This window comes from Phyllobates terribilis, unplaced genomic scaffold, assembly GCF_046119375.1.
Source record: "Phyllobates terribilis strain yellow unplaced genomic scaffold, ASM4611937v1 Scaffold_8__6_contigs__length_399053987, whole genome shotgun sequence".
Classification (NCBI taxonomy): domain Eukaryota; kingdom Metazoa; phylum Chordata; class Amphibia; order Anura; family Dendrobatidae; genus Phyllobates; species Phyllobates terribilis.
Genome location: NW_027362768.1, coordinates 351,297,061 through 351,312,890, shown reverse-complemented (window position 1 = coordinate 351,312,890; position 15,830 = coordinate 351,297,061). Strand labels below are relative to the sequence as shown.

The 15,830-nt window shown below is 50.4% G+C and overlaps 1 long non-coding RNA gene across 1 annotated transcript in view; it reads right to left on the bottom strand.

Moving 5' to 3' along the window:
- LOC141156560 (uncharacterized) overlaps positions 1 to 14,523 on the bottom strand; it is a 63,327-nt gene extending 48,804 nt beyond the window's left edge. Inside the window, exons 1-2 of the long non-coding RNA XR_012247672.1 lie at positions 14,354 to 14,523; positions 6,148 to 6,292 (exon numbers count right to left, since the gene is read on the bottom strand). This is a non-coding gene — a long non-coding RNA (uncharacterized lncRNA). The remainder of the gene's footprint in view (positions 1 to 6,147; positions 6,293 to 14,353) is intronic.
- Between the last annotated feature and the right edge of the window lie 1,307 nt (positions 14,524 to 15,830).

Here is a 15,830-nt window from a genome sequence, read left to right as displayed (position 1 = left end):
ATGGTACCCATTATGTATGGAGCAATATATGGGGCTCATTTTACTTTATGGAGCAATATATGGGGTCCATTATACTGAATGGAGCAATATATGGGGATCATACTGTATGGAGCATTATATGCGGTCCATTATTCTGTATGGAGCAATATATGGTGCCCATAGTACTGGATGCAGGACCATGTGCTGCCCATAATACTATATGGAGGACCATGTGGTGTCCATAATACTGTATGGAGGACCATGTGGTGTCCATAATACTGTATAGAGGACCATGTGGTGTCCATAATACTGTATGGAGGACCATGTGGTGTCCACAATACTGTATAGAGGACCATGTGGTGTCCATAATACTGTATGGAGGACCATGTGGTGCCCATAATACTGTGTGGAGGACCATGTGGTGCCCATAATACTGTATATGGAGGACCATGTGGTGCCCATAATACTGTATATGGAGGACCATGTGGTGCCCATAATACTGTATATGGAGGACCATGTGGTGCCCATAATACTGTATATGGAGGACCATGTGGTGTCCATAATACTGTATATGGAGGACTACGTGGGGCCCATAATACTATATATGGAGGACCACGTGGTGCCCATAATACTGTATATGGAGGACCACGTGGTGCCCATAATACTGTATATGGAGGACTACGTGGGGCCCATAATACTGTATAGAGGACTATATTGTCTGCACTGTGCGCTGGGAGGATTCGCCGGTTTCTGAGCTCTTGTAGACTTTACAATAGATATCACTCATGTAATGTGAGAAGTAAGTGAAATCTTTAGCATTGTACTATACCTATATTTCTGTGCATCATGAATCGTGGTAGGTGTGAAAGGGGCCCACTGAGACTTTTGCCCGGGGCCCATGAAATCCTGGAGCCGGCCCTGGTTGTGGCATCTATTTCTTTTTGTACTGTATGCATGAGTTTTAATGGCAAATTTCTTTCAAAAAACAGTGGGATAAACAGTCATCTGAACTTGTCCCTTAACTTACATTGGTCTGTGAGGTGATCTGAAAGAAGAGAATCCAATGCTGACTTCTAGAACATTTGGGGTAACTTTCCCGCATTGGTCTCTACATAATCTGTGAATTCAGGGAACTGCTAGATCTGCAGCAGATAAGAGGGATTATATCAAAATGCCATCATGCAGACCAGCAAGTGACACATCGCTGGGATAAGGTCCTCTGCCCCGACTTGTTGCTTTTAGATTACATAGCAAAAACCTGATGACCGTTTCCCTGTAATAAAATATCAGAGCTTCTCACATGGGAAATACAGCGGGTGGCAGATACTGGCCTGGAATCCTGCAAATACACAGTACTGCCGTCGCCTATACAGTGCATTGTGAAAGGATTTGGCCCCCTTAAACTTTTCTACCTTTTGCCACATTTCTGGCTTCAAACATCTACTATATAATTGTCTTATCCCGTCTGTCTGTCTGTCTGTCTGTCTGTCCGTCCTGGAAATCCCGCGTCGCTCATTGGTCCGGCAGCGGCCAATCAGCGCCGCGGGATTTCTGAAAAAAGATGGCGGCCGTTAGCGGCTCATCTGGCGGACGGAGGTCAGCGGCGATGCAGCGGGGAGATGAGCGGCGCTAGCAGCACAACTACCCCGACCGGCGCCGCTGACCTCCATGCGGCTAACGTCGGAAGATCAGCGGCTCGGCCCGCTGATCTCCCGACAGCAAGTGTGAACGGAGGACCGGGGAGCGGCGCCGCCGGTCGGGATGCTTCTGCTGCGAGCAGCCGCTCATCTCCCGGCTTCTCGCAGCAGAAGGAGCCGCACAAGCAGCGCCGCTCCCGGGCCTACACTAATACGACGCTGTTGGTCGCGGTGGCCGGCCGCGACCAATCAGCGAGATGGGCGGCAAATTTAAACGCCGCTCTGCTGATTGGTAGCGTTGGCCGACCGCGACCAATCAGCGAGATGGGCGGCAAATTTAAACGCCGCTGTGCTGATTGGTCGCGGTGGCCGACTGCGACCAATCAGCGAGATGGGCTGCAAATTTAAACGCCGCTCTGCTGATTGGTCGCGGTGGCCGACCGCGACCAATCAGCGAGATGGGTGGCAAATTTAAACGCCGCTCTGCTGATTGATCGCGGCCAGCCACCGCGACCAATGAGCGAGATGGGCGGCAAATTTAAACGCCGCTGTGCTGATTAATCGCAGCCGGCCACCGCGACCAATCAGCGATATCGGCGGCAAATTTAAACGCCGCTCTGCTCATTGGTCGCGGTGGCCGGCCGCGACCAATCAGCGAGATGGGCGGCAAATGTAAACACCGCTGTGCTGATTCGTCGTGGCCGACAGCCGCGACCAATCAGCGAGATTGGCGCCAAACTTAAACAACGCTCTGCGGATTGGTCGCGGCCGCCGGCGACTGCTACCAATCAGCGATTTTGGCGCCAAATTTAAACACCGCTCTGCTCATTGGTCCCGGCCGCCGGCCGGCCAAGACCAATCAGCGAGATTGCCGGAAAATTTAAACAACGCTCTGCTGATTGGTCTATTTTATCGCCAAATTTAAACAAGCTCTCCCGTCCTCACTAACACAGTTCGCTGATTGGTCGCGGCCGCCACCCATGACCAATCACCGATATTGCCGCCAAATTTAAACACCGTTTTGCTGATTAGTCGCGGTTGCCGGCCGCGACCAATCAGCGATTTTGGCGCCAAATTTAAACAACGTTCTGCTGATTGCGCCCGGTCGGCCGCATACATATTCTAGAATACCCGATGCGTTAGAATCGGGCCACCATCTAGTAAAGATATAAAATTCTATTTTTCTGGGGAAGAATCAACAACAAGTGGGACACAATCGTGAAGTGGAACGAAATTTATTTGCTATTTTAAACTTTTTTAACAAATTGAAAAGTGGGGCGTGCAATATTGTTCGGCTCCCTTGAGTTAATACTTTTATAGTGCCACCTTTTGCTGCGATTACAGCTGCAAGTCGCTTGGGGTATGTCTCTATCAGTTTTGCACATCGAGAGGCTGAAATTCTTGCCCATTCTTCCTTGCAAAACAGCTCGAGCTCATTGAGGTTGGATGGAGGGCGTTTGTGAACAGCAGTTTTCAGCTCTTTCCACTGATTCTCGATTGGATTCAGGTCTGGACTTTGACTTGGCCATTCTAACACCTGGATACGTTTATTTTCTAACCATTCCATTGTAGAGTTTGCTTTATGTTTGGGATCATTGTCTTGTTGGAAGATAAATCTTCTTCCCAGTCTCAGGTCTTTTGCAGACTCCAACAGGTTTTCTTCCAGAATGGTCCTGTATTTGGCTCCATCCATCTTCCCATCAATTTTAACCATCTTCTCTGTCCCTGCTGAAGATAAGCAGGCCCAAACCATGATGCTGCCACCACCATGTTCGACAGTGGGGATGGTGTTTTGAGGGTGATGAGCTGTGTTGCTTTTACGCCAAACATATCATTTTGCATTGTGACCAAAAAGTTCGATTTTGGTTTAATCTGACCAGAGCACCTTATTCTACATGTTTGGTGTGTCTCCTAGGTGGCTTGTGGCAAACTTCAAACGAGACTGTTTATGGATATCTTTGAGAAATGGCTTTCTTCTTGCCATTCTTCCATAAAGCCCAGATTTGTGCAGTGTACAACTGATTGTTGTCCTATGGACAGACTATCCCACCTCAGCTCTAGATCTCTGCAGTTCATCCAGAGTGATCATGGGCCTTTTGGCTGCATCTCTGATCAGTCTTCTCCTTGTTCGAGATGAAAGTTTAGAGCAGTGTTTCCCATACTCCAGTCCTCACAGACCCCACAGGTCATGTTTTCAGGATTTCCATAGTATTGCACAGGTGAGAGAATTCCTGATGCCTTGATGATACTTCCATCACCTATGCAATACTAAGGGAATACTGAAAACATGACCTGTGGGGGTCCGTGAGGACTGGAGTTTGGGAAAAACTGGTTTAGAGGGACGGCCGGGTCTTGGTAGATTTGCATTGGTCTGATACTCCTTCCATTTCAATATTATCGCTTGCACAGTGCTCCTTGAGATGTTTAAAACTTGGGAAATCTTTTTGTATCCAAATCCGGCTTTGAACTTCGCCACAACAGTATCTCGGACCTGCCTGGTGTGTTCCTTGGTCTTCATGATGCTCTCTGCACTTGAAACAGAACCCTGAGACTATCACACAGCAGGTGCATTTATACAGAGACTTGATTACACACAGGTGGATTCTAGTTATCGTTACCAGTCATTTAGGACAACATTGGATCAGTGGATTCTCGTTATCGTTACCAGTCATTTAGGACAACATTGGATCATTCAGAGATCCTCACTGAACTTCTGGAGTGAGTTTGCTGAACTGAAAGTAAAGGGGCCGAATAATATTGCTCGCCCCACTTTTCATTTTTTATTTTTAAGTTTAAAATATCCAATAAATTTCATTCCCACTTGTTGATTCTTCCCAAAAAAATTTGAATTTTATATCTTTATGTTTGAAGCCAGAAATGTGGCAAAAGGTAGAAAAGTTCAAGGGGGCCAAATCCTTTCACAATGCGCTGTATCTACCACTCGCCGACCTCCCTCTGTGAGAAGCTGATGGTTATTAATTATGGAATACAATGTTTTATTATAGCGGTGAGCAGAGTCGGACTGGGGTGCCCAGGGCCCACCAGGGGAACTGACTCTAGGGGCCCACACTACAGCCCACCATAAACGGTTTTATTACTTGTTATGCTTTTCTATAATGCACTATAGTTACATGATTGGCCACGCTGTGAAGCACTGAGCGGCAGGACTTTGTTCGAACAGTCATTCCGTACTGCCAGAGTCCCTTTAATGGTAACTTGTCACCTTGAAAAACGCTATTTATCTGCAGATATAGGGGTAATCTGCAGGTAAATAGGGTTTAAAGCCTGGTTAGACAGCTTAATGGAAAAGCGTTGGCTACACAGAGAAAATTACGTTTTATTCTCCCTGCCGCAACTCGCTTCCTGTTATAAGGTCGGTGCAAGGAGGGAGACATTACAGTCACCGCGAACTACAAAGTGAGGGTGCTGCAATAACGTCCGACACCTTGATTGTGACACTTCCATGGAGCCCAGCCTCAGGCTGAGCTTCATTGAACGACTAACATGGCAGCAGCATCTGGCAACTAGTGCTGAGCGAGCATGGTCGGATAAGGTGTGATCCCAGCATGCTCGGGTGTTATCCAGGTATCTTGTAATGTTCTGCTAATATGCTCGAGTCCCCAGGGTAGCATGTTTTGCAGGCAGACGCAACACATGCAGGAATTGCCTGTTTGTTAGGTAATCACTGCATGTGTTGCTTCTGTCTACCGCCGCAAAACATGTTACCGCAGGGACTCGAGCATATTAGCAGAGCACTACAAGATACTCAGATAACACCCGAACATGCTGAGATAACACCTTGTCCGACCACGCTCACTCAGCACTACTGGCAACCCACCAGCAACCTGCAACTGCGTCACAGGGGGCTGAAGGGAGCAGGTGACTGCATGCACCGGCCATCGTGCTATCTAAATGCCGCTGTCAGTGATTGACAAGGGCACTTAAATACTCAGAACAGCAGCAATCAAGGCGAACTCTGATCACTGCTGTTACAGGCAGACGCCGGCTATGTAACACAGCCGACATCCGCCTGGTATGGAGCAGGCTCAGCTCCTGAACCCGCTCCATACAAGTACAACCCTATGGTTATGACAAGGTTAGCAAATTTCACTTGTCTGTTCCTAAATGTGGAAAGACAAATGGAATTCCCTAACACATGTGAGCAAGTCCTAATAGATTTAGTAAAGGTGTCCCAAGCATATGAATGTTATTACACACCACAATGGACTCTTACATACACGCATCTTACAAAAATACATATTATTCCAGATACGTAGACACATACAAACACACAGACGCGCACAAACACATTAGTACAAGAATACATCATCTGAACCACCATCATTTGTAATGTCAGGTCAGCCCCATATATCTTTGTATCGCATAAACCTACAACTCCCAGTATGTAATTAACAATAGAGATACTGGGAGTTGTTATCAGTCATCATCAGACTGTGGACCATACAGGAACCACAGTACTGATGAGACGCAGGCAGGATCACAGATGAACATTTACATCCAGGTGTCTTACCTGAGACGTCTTCTCTGATTAGAGTCGTTCTCTCTCTTTTCGTCTCCCTCTTGTCCAGTCTCCATGATGACTTTTCTCATCCACAGCTCGTCTCTGCAGACTTCCATCTTCTCCGGTCTTCTGCAGCACATCCCGACACGATGCCCTTAAAGATAGCAGTGTCATTATAATGCTCCCGAATAAAAATATCTACACTGAGCCCCTGAATAAACCTAACTCTTACAATGCTCCCTGCACAAAACATGACATACACTCTACCCCTCTTATGGTACCTGCTCTCCACACTGCCCCCTCCTTACCATACTGGGCCCCCTCTTCACATTGTCCTCTCACACGGTGTCCCCCCTATACTGCCCAGTCTCTATACTGTGCCCCTTCATCACACTCCCCCCTCCTCAGCATACTGTTCCCTCCTTGCTGTGCCCTCACACTGTTCCCCCCATACTGCCGCATCTCTATACCTTCCCCCACACTACCTAGTCTCTGTGCTGTGTCACCTCACACTTTTCTCCCTCCATACTGTCTCCTCACACTATTCCCCCACTCTCCATACTGTCTTATACATCCCTTCCCCATTCTGTTCCCGCACCCATTCCCACCCCTCCCCTAGTTCACCATACTGTTTCTTCACACATCTCCCCATTCTGTCTCCTAGAATTTCTCTCCCATCTCTCTCCAAATATAATAAATCTTCGGAAGAGCACACAGACATGCAGAAGCACGCTTACACACACGAAAACAAGCGCACACGGACACATACTAAGGGCTCTTTCACACGTCAGTACATGCGGTGACCGTTTCCACACGTACCAGAGACACTGACACACGTAGACCCATTCACATGAATGCGTATGTGCACATGTCAGTGTGTTTCCACTTTACACAGACCATGTGGTGTCCGTGGGCAAAACACGCTGACATGTCTGTTTTTTACCTGATGTCCAGACCGCAAAATGTCCCGCACACTGATGACAGTTAGCACCCGGTGCTTGGGAAGAGCGCTGAGCGCTGCCCTCATCATAGATCCCTGCCGGCTCTGCGATCAGCACCCCAGGGTCAATGATGAGAGTAATAGTCTATACCCGCTGTGTCCAACTGTAAAAAGAATAAAATAAAAAAATCCTTATACTAACCTCTACTAAGTGTCACCCGCTGTAATCCGTGCGAGCGCTCACGCCGAGGAGAATGTCTCCTGCAGCGAGTGGGCTCCGGAGCTGCGCTCAACAAGCGGTGCCCTGTGATTCAATAAGCGCAGCTCTGGAGCAAGCTCGCTGCAGAAGTCATTCTCCTTGGCGTGAGCGCTCGCACGGATTACAGCAGGTGACACTTAGGAGAGGTGAGTATAAGGATTTTTTTATTTTATTCTTATTTTTACAGTTGGACACGGACACAGTGGGAGTAGACTACTACTCTCATCATTGACCCCGCTGCTGCTGATCACAGCGCCTGCAGGGATCTATGATGAGGGCAGCGCTCAGCACCCGGCTCTTGGGAACAGCGCTAACTGTACACTGATTCCCAAGCGCCAGTATGTGTCACTTGGATGACACACAGGTGGACACGGATATCTCCAGTCCCGTAAATATCAGGACATGTGAAAGAGCCCTAATATACACACGCAGATACACATACTCACAGAAATGGGGACAAGTACACACACAGGCAAGCACACACAGAAATGCACAGACACACTCAGACAATCACACACAAAAATGCAGACACGCAGGGAAGCACACACACACGTGTGAAGACACATAAGCACACAGGCATACACAATGTACACATACAGGCATATACACACATACGCACACGCACACAGGCATATACACACACACACACACATACAGGCATATATACACACACAGGCATATACACACACACACGCACGCACAGGCATATACACAAACGCACAGGCATATAAACACACACTGTACACACACACAGGCACACACACAGGCATATACACACACTGTACACACACACAGGCATATACACACAGGCATATACACACACTGTACACACACAGGCATATACACACACTGTACACACACACAGGCATATACACACACTGTACACACACAGGCATATACACACAGGCATATACACACACAGGCATATACACACACTGTACACACACAGGCATATACACACACTGTACACACACACAGGCATATACACACAGGCATATACACACACTGTACACACACAGGCATATACACACACTGTACACACACAGGCATATACACACACTGTACACACACACAAGCATATACGCACACTGTACACACACAGGCATATACACACACATGCAGGCATATACACACACTGTACACACACAGGCATATACACACACACAGGCATATACACACTGTACACACACAGGCATATACACACACTGTACACACAGGCATATACACACACTGTACACACACACTGTACACACACAGGCATATACACACACTGTACACACACAGGCATATACACACACAGGCATATACACACACACTGTACACACACAGGCATATACACACACAGGCATATACACACACTGTACACACACAGGCATATACACACACAGGCATATACACACACTGTACACACACACAGGCATATACACACACAGGCATATACACACACTGTACACACACAGGCATATACACACACAGGCATATACACACACTGTACACACACAGGCATATACACACACTGTACACACACAAGCATATACACACACTGTACACACACAGGCATATACACACACATGCAGGCATATACACACACTGTACACACACAGGCATATACACACACTGTACACACACAGGCATATACACACACTGTACACACAGGCATATACACACACTGTACACACGCAGGCATATACACATGTAGCACCCTGAGGATTCGGCTGCTACAGGGGTATTGCACCTCAACCCAGAGGTGTGATATTCCACTCCCGGGTAAGGATGGAGTGTGGACCTGAGCTCGGTAGGCTGCATGCACTACACACATCCCATTTCCGAGGAGCAGACCGACGGTACTCCCACTTAGAAATGTGCAGGTACGACCGAGTCTGTTCCTGGCTGGAGTGGGAGGGGGGTGGAACATCCCAAGTAGTGTAGGGGCAGATAGGGGGAGCAGCCTGGGTAAAGATAGGAGCTCATTGGGTGCTGGTCACCTGAGCTCACACATAGAGGGTGTATATAAGGTGGGCACCATCAAAGAACAGGGTCAGTCTGTCAGAGCAGAGCAGAGGAAGAGGAGCAGAGAAGCCCCAGAGAGAGAGAGGAGAAAGCAAGAGAGACCCAGAGGGGGAAACAGAAGAGAGGACTCTGAGACCCCAAATCCAATCCACGGGTGAAGAGTCGGCATCAGGGTACCGGAACCCAAGCTGGTGGGGGCAAAAACACACCCCAGCCAGAGACCGGAGGCCGTGGGCAGCGTCTGCCACGGCCACCCACCACATCCACCCGAAGGCATACCACGTGGAGGGTCAGGGAACCCAAGGCCAAGGGTCTCCCAACAGAAGGCCCGAGGGAGCTGGACCTGGGTGGATCACTAGTGGGGACGGCCAGAGAAAGGACAGAAGGAGAGCTCAGGGTCACGCTCCGGACTCGCTTGGGGGTTGGCTGGATCCAGGACCTGGTGGATGCAGCACGGCTCGGGAGGTCACTTGAAGCTGGAGTGACCGGAACATCAGCAGTGAGTAAACACCCTAAACTGCACAACCCGACTCTGTCTTCATTTAACACCTATGCTGCACCACCACAACCCCCATCCTCTGCACCTGACCCCCTGAGGCTATACCCCACCCGTTGGGGGTTATACCATCACAAGCTGCACCTACACCATCAGCCTCAGCGGACCCTGCTGCAGCGGCAGCCATAGTGACCGCAATACAACGGGTGGCGTAGTCGACATTAAGAACTTAATAACATCTGTAGGACTGCCACATACAACTGAGTTTGACACCCTGGGCACGGACCGGGTCATAGCCACTCGGAAGACTACAACTCCCATCTGATCCGGCTCCGGGTATTCCCCTAAGGAATATGGCCCAGGGGGCGCGTCAACTTTGGCGTAGTCGGCAGGATTACGTGCCCACAACAACCGGGTACTGCGTGCCTGAAGAAAAGTGCAAGTTTACCTCAAAAAGAAGTCTCCTGCCGGTTCCGGAGGGTCCCCGCCATCGGACCCCATCACCAGTCGATTCCCGCCGGTTGTCCGCCATTAACAGCGTTTTCCCGCCATCTGCAGAGTTTCCCGCCACTGGGAAGCGATTCCCGCCATTTCCAAAGGTTTCCCGCCTTGGAAGAGCGGACGCCATTATGGGCGTGCCAGAGGGTGGCAGGAGGCCACCTCCCATCGTGGGCCAGGACCGAAAATGGCGCCAAAAGTGGAAACCGCCCCCACCAACAGAGACTGTGATGCTAGAGGTGTCTGTCAGCGTGAAAGAACAGCCCCTGGAGCTGACAGTCACCAAGTGCCCCGGGACCGCCCTCGAGGGGGGAGGAGACGAAAGGAGAGAACAAAGATGGGTGCCGCTTGGAGCAGTCTGGAGAGAGCGCACCCGGAGGCAAGAAGCCTGGAGAAGAGTATCGGAGGAGCTTACCCGGAGATGGCGAGAAAGCAGAGCAGCACCGGCCCGTTGGCCAGGAGCCTGCTAGAAACCGAGGAGGGAGAGCAGAGCAGCACCGGCCCGCTGGCCAGGAGCCTGCTGGAGACGACTGTAGGAGAGCAGAGCAGCACCGACCCGTTGGTCAGGAGCCTGCTGGAAACAACGACCCCACTAGGACTAGTGGAGGTCCTAGCACAGCTCCCCCGAGACCGGGAGTGTGCACAGACCGCTCTGGAGGGCCTCGCAAGGAGGATGGCCCGGGTGCAGCGAGAGACGTTAGCAGAATGGAGCCGTGAGATGGCCCAGCAGACCGAGACCTGTCAGCGGAGCACGCCACCCGAGATGAGGAGACAGACCGCCTCTGAGGATGGCGCAGGAGGACTGAAGGCCGGAGACGGCGCCGAGAAGGGAGCCGAACGAGTGGAGGCAGGTAAAGGGGACGTCTATACCCCAAACCGGGAAACCGCGCACCTGCCCCAGCTCCCCGTCGCAGAGCCCGAAGTCTATCCTGCCGTGCCCGTCGCTGCAACATCACCGCCGCAGACTAGGCCTCAAACGGGAGCCGCGACCCCTGTGACGTCACACGCCTCGACCCCGAGCGTGACCAAGCAGGAAGTACCACCAGCCTGGTCGCAAGGCCTAGTACCCCCGGGCGCCGCAATACCAACAGCGCCCCGTACCTCCGCGGAGCCCCCGGCCTGGTCGCAGGGCCAAGTAGCCCAGGGCGCCGCCGTCCTTACGGTGCCCTTCACCTTCCAGATACCCCAGGCCTGGCCGCAAGGCCCGGGCAACCCGGGCGCTAACACCACCGCGCCCATAAGACCAAGAGTGCCGCATCTGGGAGAGGACCTGTACGCCCAGCACACGTGCCCGGATGGGCAGCCATTTATATGGCCACCGGAGTTCCACCATCCCCGACTCCGGAGAGAGAGACCCCTGGATGAACCCCTGATCCCGGCTCCAAAGCCCGTAAAGAGGATCTCGCCCCCGCTAGCAGAAGCGCAGTTTGAGTAGGACCCCACCGGAGAAGACCTCATGGGGTTCACTCAAGAGACTCGGGCAGCTGCAGCGGAGCGTGCTGAGTGCTGCCGCCAACAGCTCGAGGACTTCGAGAGGGAGCGGAGAGAGAGGCGGGTCCGGGAACAACAAGCCCAAATAAAGAGCGCGGAGCAGAAGAGCCGGGCCAGGAGAGACCCCCGTGCAGCGCATAGTCCCCGCACCACCGGGACTGTGATAAAGTTTAACCTGCAGCATGGGTGGGGCTTCATCCGAGACCACCACACCCTAGGCGACGTCTTCGTAACCAGGAGAGACGTTGAGTCCCACCTACCGGAGGGACACAGAGGTCGTGACCTTTACATCGGGGACGAGGTCACCTTCACCCGGCACAAGTGTGCCAAAGGTCCCTACGCCCTCCATGTGCATCGCCTGACGGAGGAAGAGCTGCGGTGTGAGGAGGAAGAACAAGAGGACCCGGACGGGTCTGAAGCCAAAGGTAACCATAAAGCAAGAGCAGGAGGACGCCGTCGTTAAGTACAGCGAAGCAGAAGCTGTATATAGTTGCCCGTCGGGGCACCGTGAACTGAAACTGTTACTGTTGCTAATATAGTCCCCGTTGGGACCAGCAAGTGTGAACTGTTTACCCGTTTAACCCCTAAATCCCACTGACTGAGGACTGAGAGCGGTCATTCCTCCCTAATACCTGGCCGAGGACTGAGAGCGGCCACTACCCCTTGTAAATAGTTGCGCGTCCTAAAGCGCCCCCTACCGGTTTTATAGGAAAGCCACGAGTTCCAAAGACTGTCGCACTTTACCCGGTCACACGTTGCACAGTGACCGGAGGAGGAGCCAGAGGCGACGAGAATGTTTTATAAGAATGTTTTGCTGCTAATGTATGTTATTTTATATGTTTATACGATGTTGTTGATATGAAAAAAATTGTATGTTTTGGTGTTGTTTATGTCTTACAGCCCGAGGACGTGCTGTGATTTACCAGGGGGGAATGTAGCACCCTGAGGATTCGGCTGCTACAGGGGTATTGCACCTCAACCCAGAGGTGTGATATTCCACTCCCGGGTAAGGATGGAGTGTGGACCTGAGCTCGGTAGGCTGCATGCACTACACACATCCCATTTCCGAGGAGCAGACCGACGGTACTCCCACTTAGAAATGTGCAGGTACGACCGAGTCTGTTCCTGGCTGGAGTGGGAGGGGGGTGGAACATCCCAAGTAGTGTAGGGGCAGATAGGGGGAGCAGCCTGGGTAAAGATAGGAGCTCATTGGGTGCTGGTCACCTGAGCTCACACATAGAGGGTGTATATAAGGTGGGCACCATCAAAGAACAGGGTCAGTCTGTCAGAGCAGAGCAGAGGAAGAGGAGCAGAGAAGCCCCAGAGAGAGAGAGGAGAAAGCAAGAGAGACCCAGAGGGGGAAACAGAAGAGAGGACTCTGAGACCCCAAATCCAATCCACGGGTGAAGAGTCGGCATCAGGGTACCGGAACCCAAGCTGGTGGGGGCAAAAACACACCCCAGCCAGAGACCGGAGGCCGTGGGCAGCGTCTGCCACGGCCACCCACCACATCCACCCCGAAGGCATACCACGTGGAGGGTCAGGGAACCCAAGGCCAAGGGTCTCCCAACAGAAGGCCCGAGGGAGCTGGACCTGGGTGGATCACTAGTGGGGACGGCCAGAGAAAGGACAGAAGGAGAGCTCAGGGTCACGCTCCGGACTCGCTTGGGGGTTGGCTGGATCCAGGACCTGGTGGATGCAGCACGGCTCGGGAGGTCACTTGAAGCTGGAGTGACCGGAACATCAGCAGTGAGTAAACACCCTAAACTGCACAACCCGACTCTGTCTTCATTTAACACCTATGCTGCACCACCACAACCCCCATCCTCTGCACCTGACCCCCTGAGGCTATACCCCACCCGTTGGGGGTTATACCATCACAAGCTGCACCTACACCATCAGCCTCAGCGGACCCTGCTGCAGCGGCGGCCATAGTGACCGCAATACAACGGGTGGCGTAGTCGACATTAAGAACTTAATAACATCTGTAGGACTGCCACATACAACTGAGCTTGACACCCTGGGCACGGACCGGGTCATAGCCACTCGGAAGACTACAACTCCCATCTGATCCGGCTCCGGGTATTCCCCTAAGGAATATGGCCCAGGGGGCGCGTCACACACACTGTACACACAGGCATATACACACACTGTACACACGCAGGCATATACACACACAGGCATATACACACACTGTACACACAGGCATATACACACACTGTACACACACAGGCATATACACACACTGTACACACACAAGCATATACACACACTGTACACACACAGGCATATACACACACATGCAGGCATATACACACACTGTACACACACAGGCATATACACACACTGTACACACACACTGTACACACACAGGCATATACACACACTGTACACGCAGGCATATACACACACTGTACACACGCAGGCATATACACACACAGGCATATACACACACTGTACACACACACATGCAGGCAGCATATACATAAAAATCCATACAAACACACAAATATTACAGTACCTTGGCTTGTCTCCAGCCCATACAGTGTACAGACGCGCCCCTAATGCGGGAGACTGCAGTGCAGGGCGCGCTGTGACGTCACTTTTAGCAGACGTACGGCCCTGTCTGCTGAATGTGACGCTGCAGCGCAGCCCCTGCCCTGCTCTCCTGCTCCCAGGCCCCTCCCGCTACTGTCCTGGGCATCGCGTCGGTGAAAGTGCTTGCGTGCGCCCTCGACCACTTTTTTTTTTTTTTTTATTCTCCTGTTCCCTCTGCAAGGGGCCCGGGGCCCACCGGGAAATTTCCCGGCGTCCCGCCAGGCCAGACCGAGCCTGACTACAATGATAAATAAGTGCTACAGCTCATAAGTCTAATAGATGAGATACAAGGGCGGCAGTAGAAGCATTTACCTCACTGCCCACTAATGAATGAAACCAAATATTGCTGAATAAGGCTCATTTGGATATGAAAAGATATCTATTGTGATCCAAATAGTTTTCTATCTATAGAGACTGGAGAGACGGCTGAACACCGGGATGACCAGTGTAGTTGTACATAGAAGCAGTTTTCGCTTGCTACGTATAGCATAATCCCTTTTATCCAATTTCCTGATAAATAAGCCCTCATAATAAAGTGAATAGTGTATACCGAGTAGGATTATATTGAGGACTCACTATTGGTGGTGATTTATTCTGAAGAATAATATATTAGACAAATAAGCCCTCGATACACAACTGCCATAACAGAAGCACAAGCACTTTAATAGTTATGGCTCATATAACCCAGCGCTGAATTATCAGAAACATCCAGTACTGTGTGATTTTAAGTGTGTGTTATATTTTCCGTTATTACAGTTATATGAAAAAGTTTGGGCACCCTTATTAATCTTAAGCTTAATGTTTTATAAAAATTGGTGTTTTTGCAACAGCTATTTCAGTTTGATATATGTAATAACTGTTGGATACAGAAATGTTTCTGCCTTGAAATGAGGTTTATTGTACTAACAGAAAATGTGCAATCTGCATTCAAACAAAATTTGACAGGTGCATAAGTGTGGGCACCCTTATCATTTTCTTGTTTTAAATACTCCTACCTACTTTTTACTGACTTACTAAAGCACTTTTTTTGGTTTTGTAACCTCATTGAGCTTTGAACTTCATAGCCAGGTGTATGCAATCATGAGAAAAGCTACTTAAAGTGGCCACTTGCAAGTTGTTCTCCTGTTTGAATCTCCTCTGAAGAGTGGCATCATGGGCTCCTCAAAACAACTGTCAAATGATCTGAAAACAAAGATTATTCAACATAGTTGTTCAGGGGATGGATAGAAAAAGCTGTCTCAGAGATTTAACCTGTCAGTTTCCACTGTGAGGAACATAGTAAGGAAATGGAAGAACACAGGGACAGTTCTTGTTAAGGCCAGAAGTGGCAGGCCAAGAAAAACATCAGAAAGGCAGAGAAGAAGAATGGTGAGATCAGTCAAAGACAATCCTCAGACCAC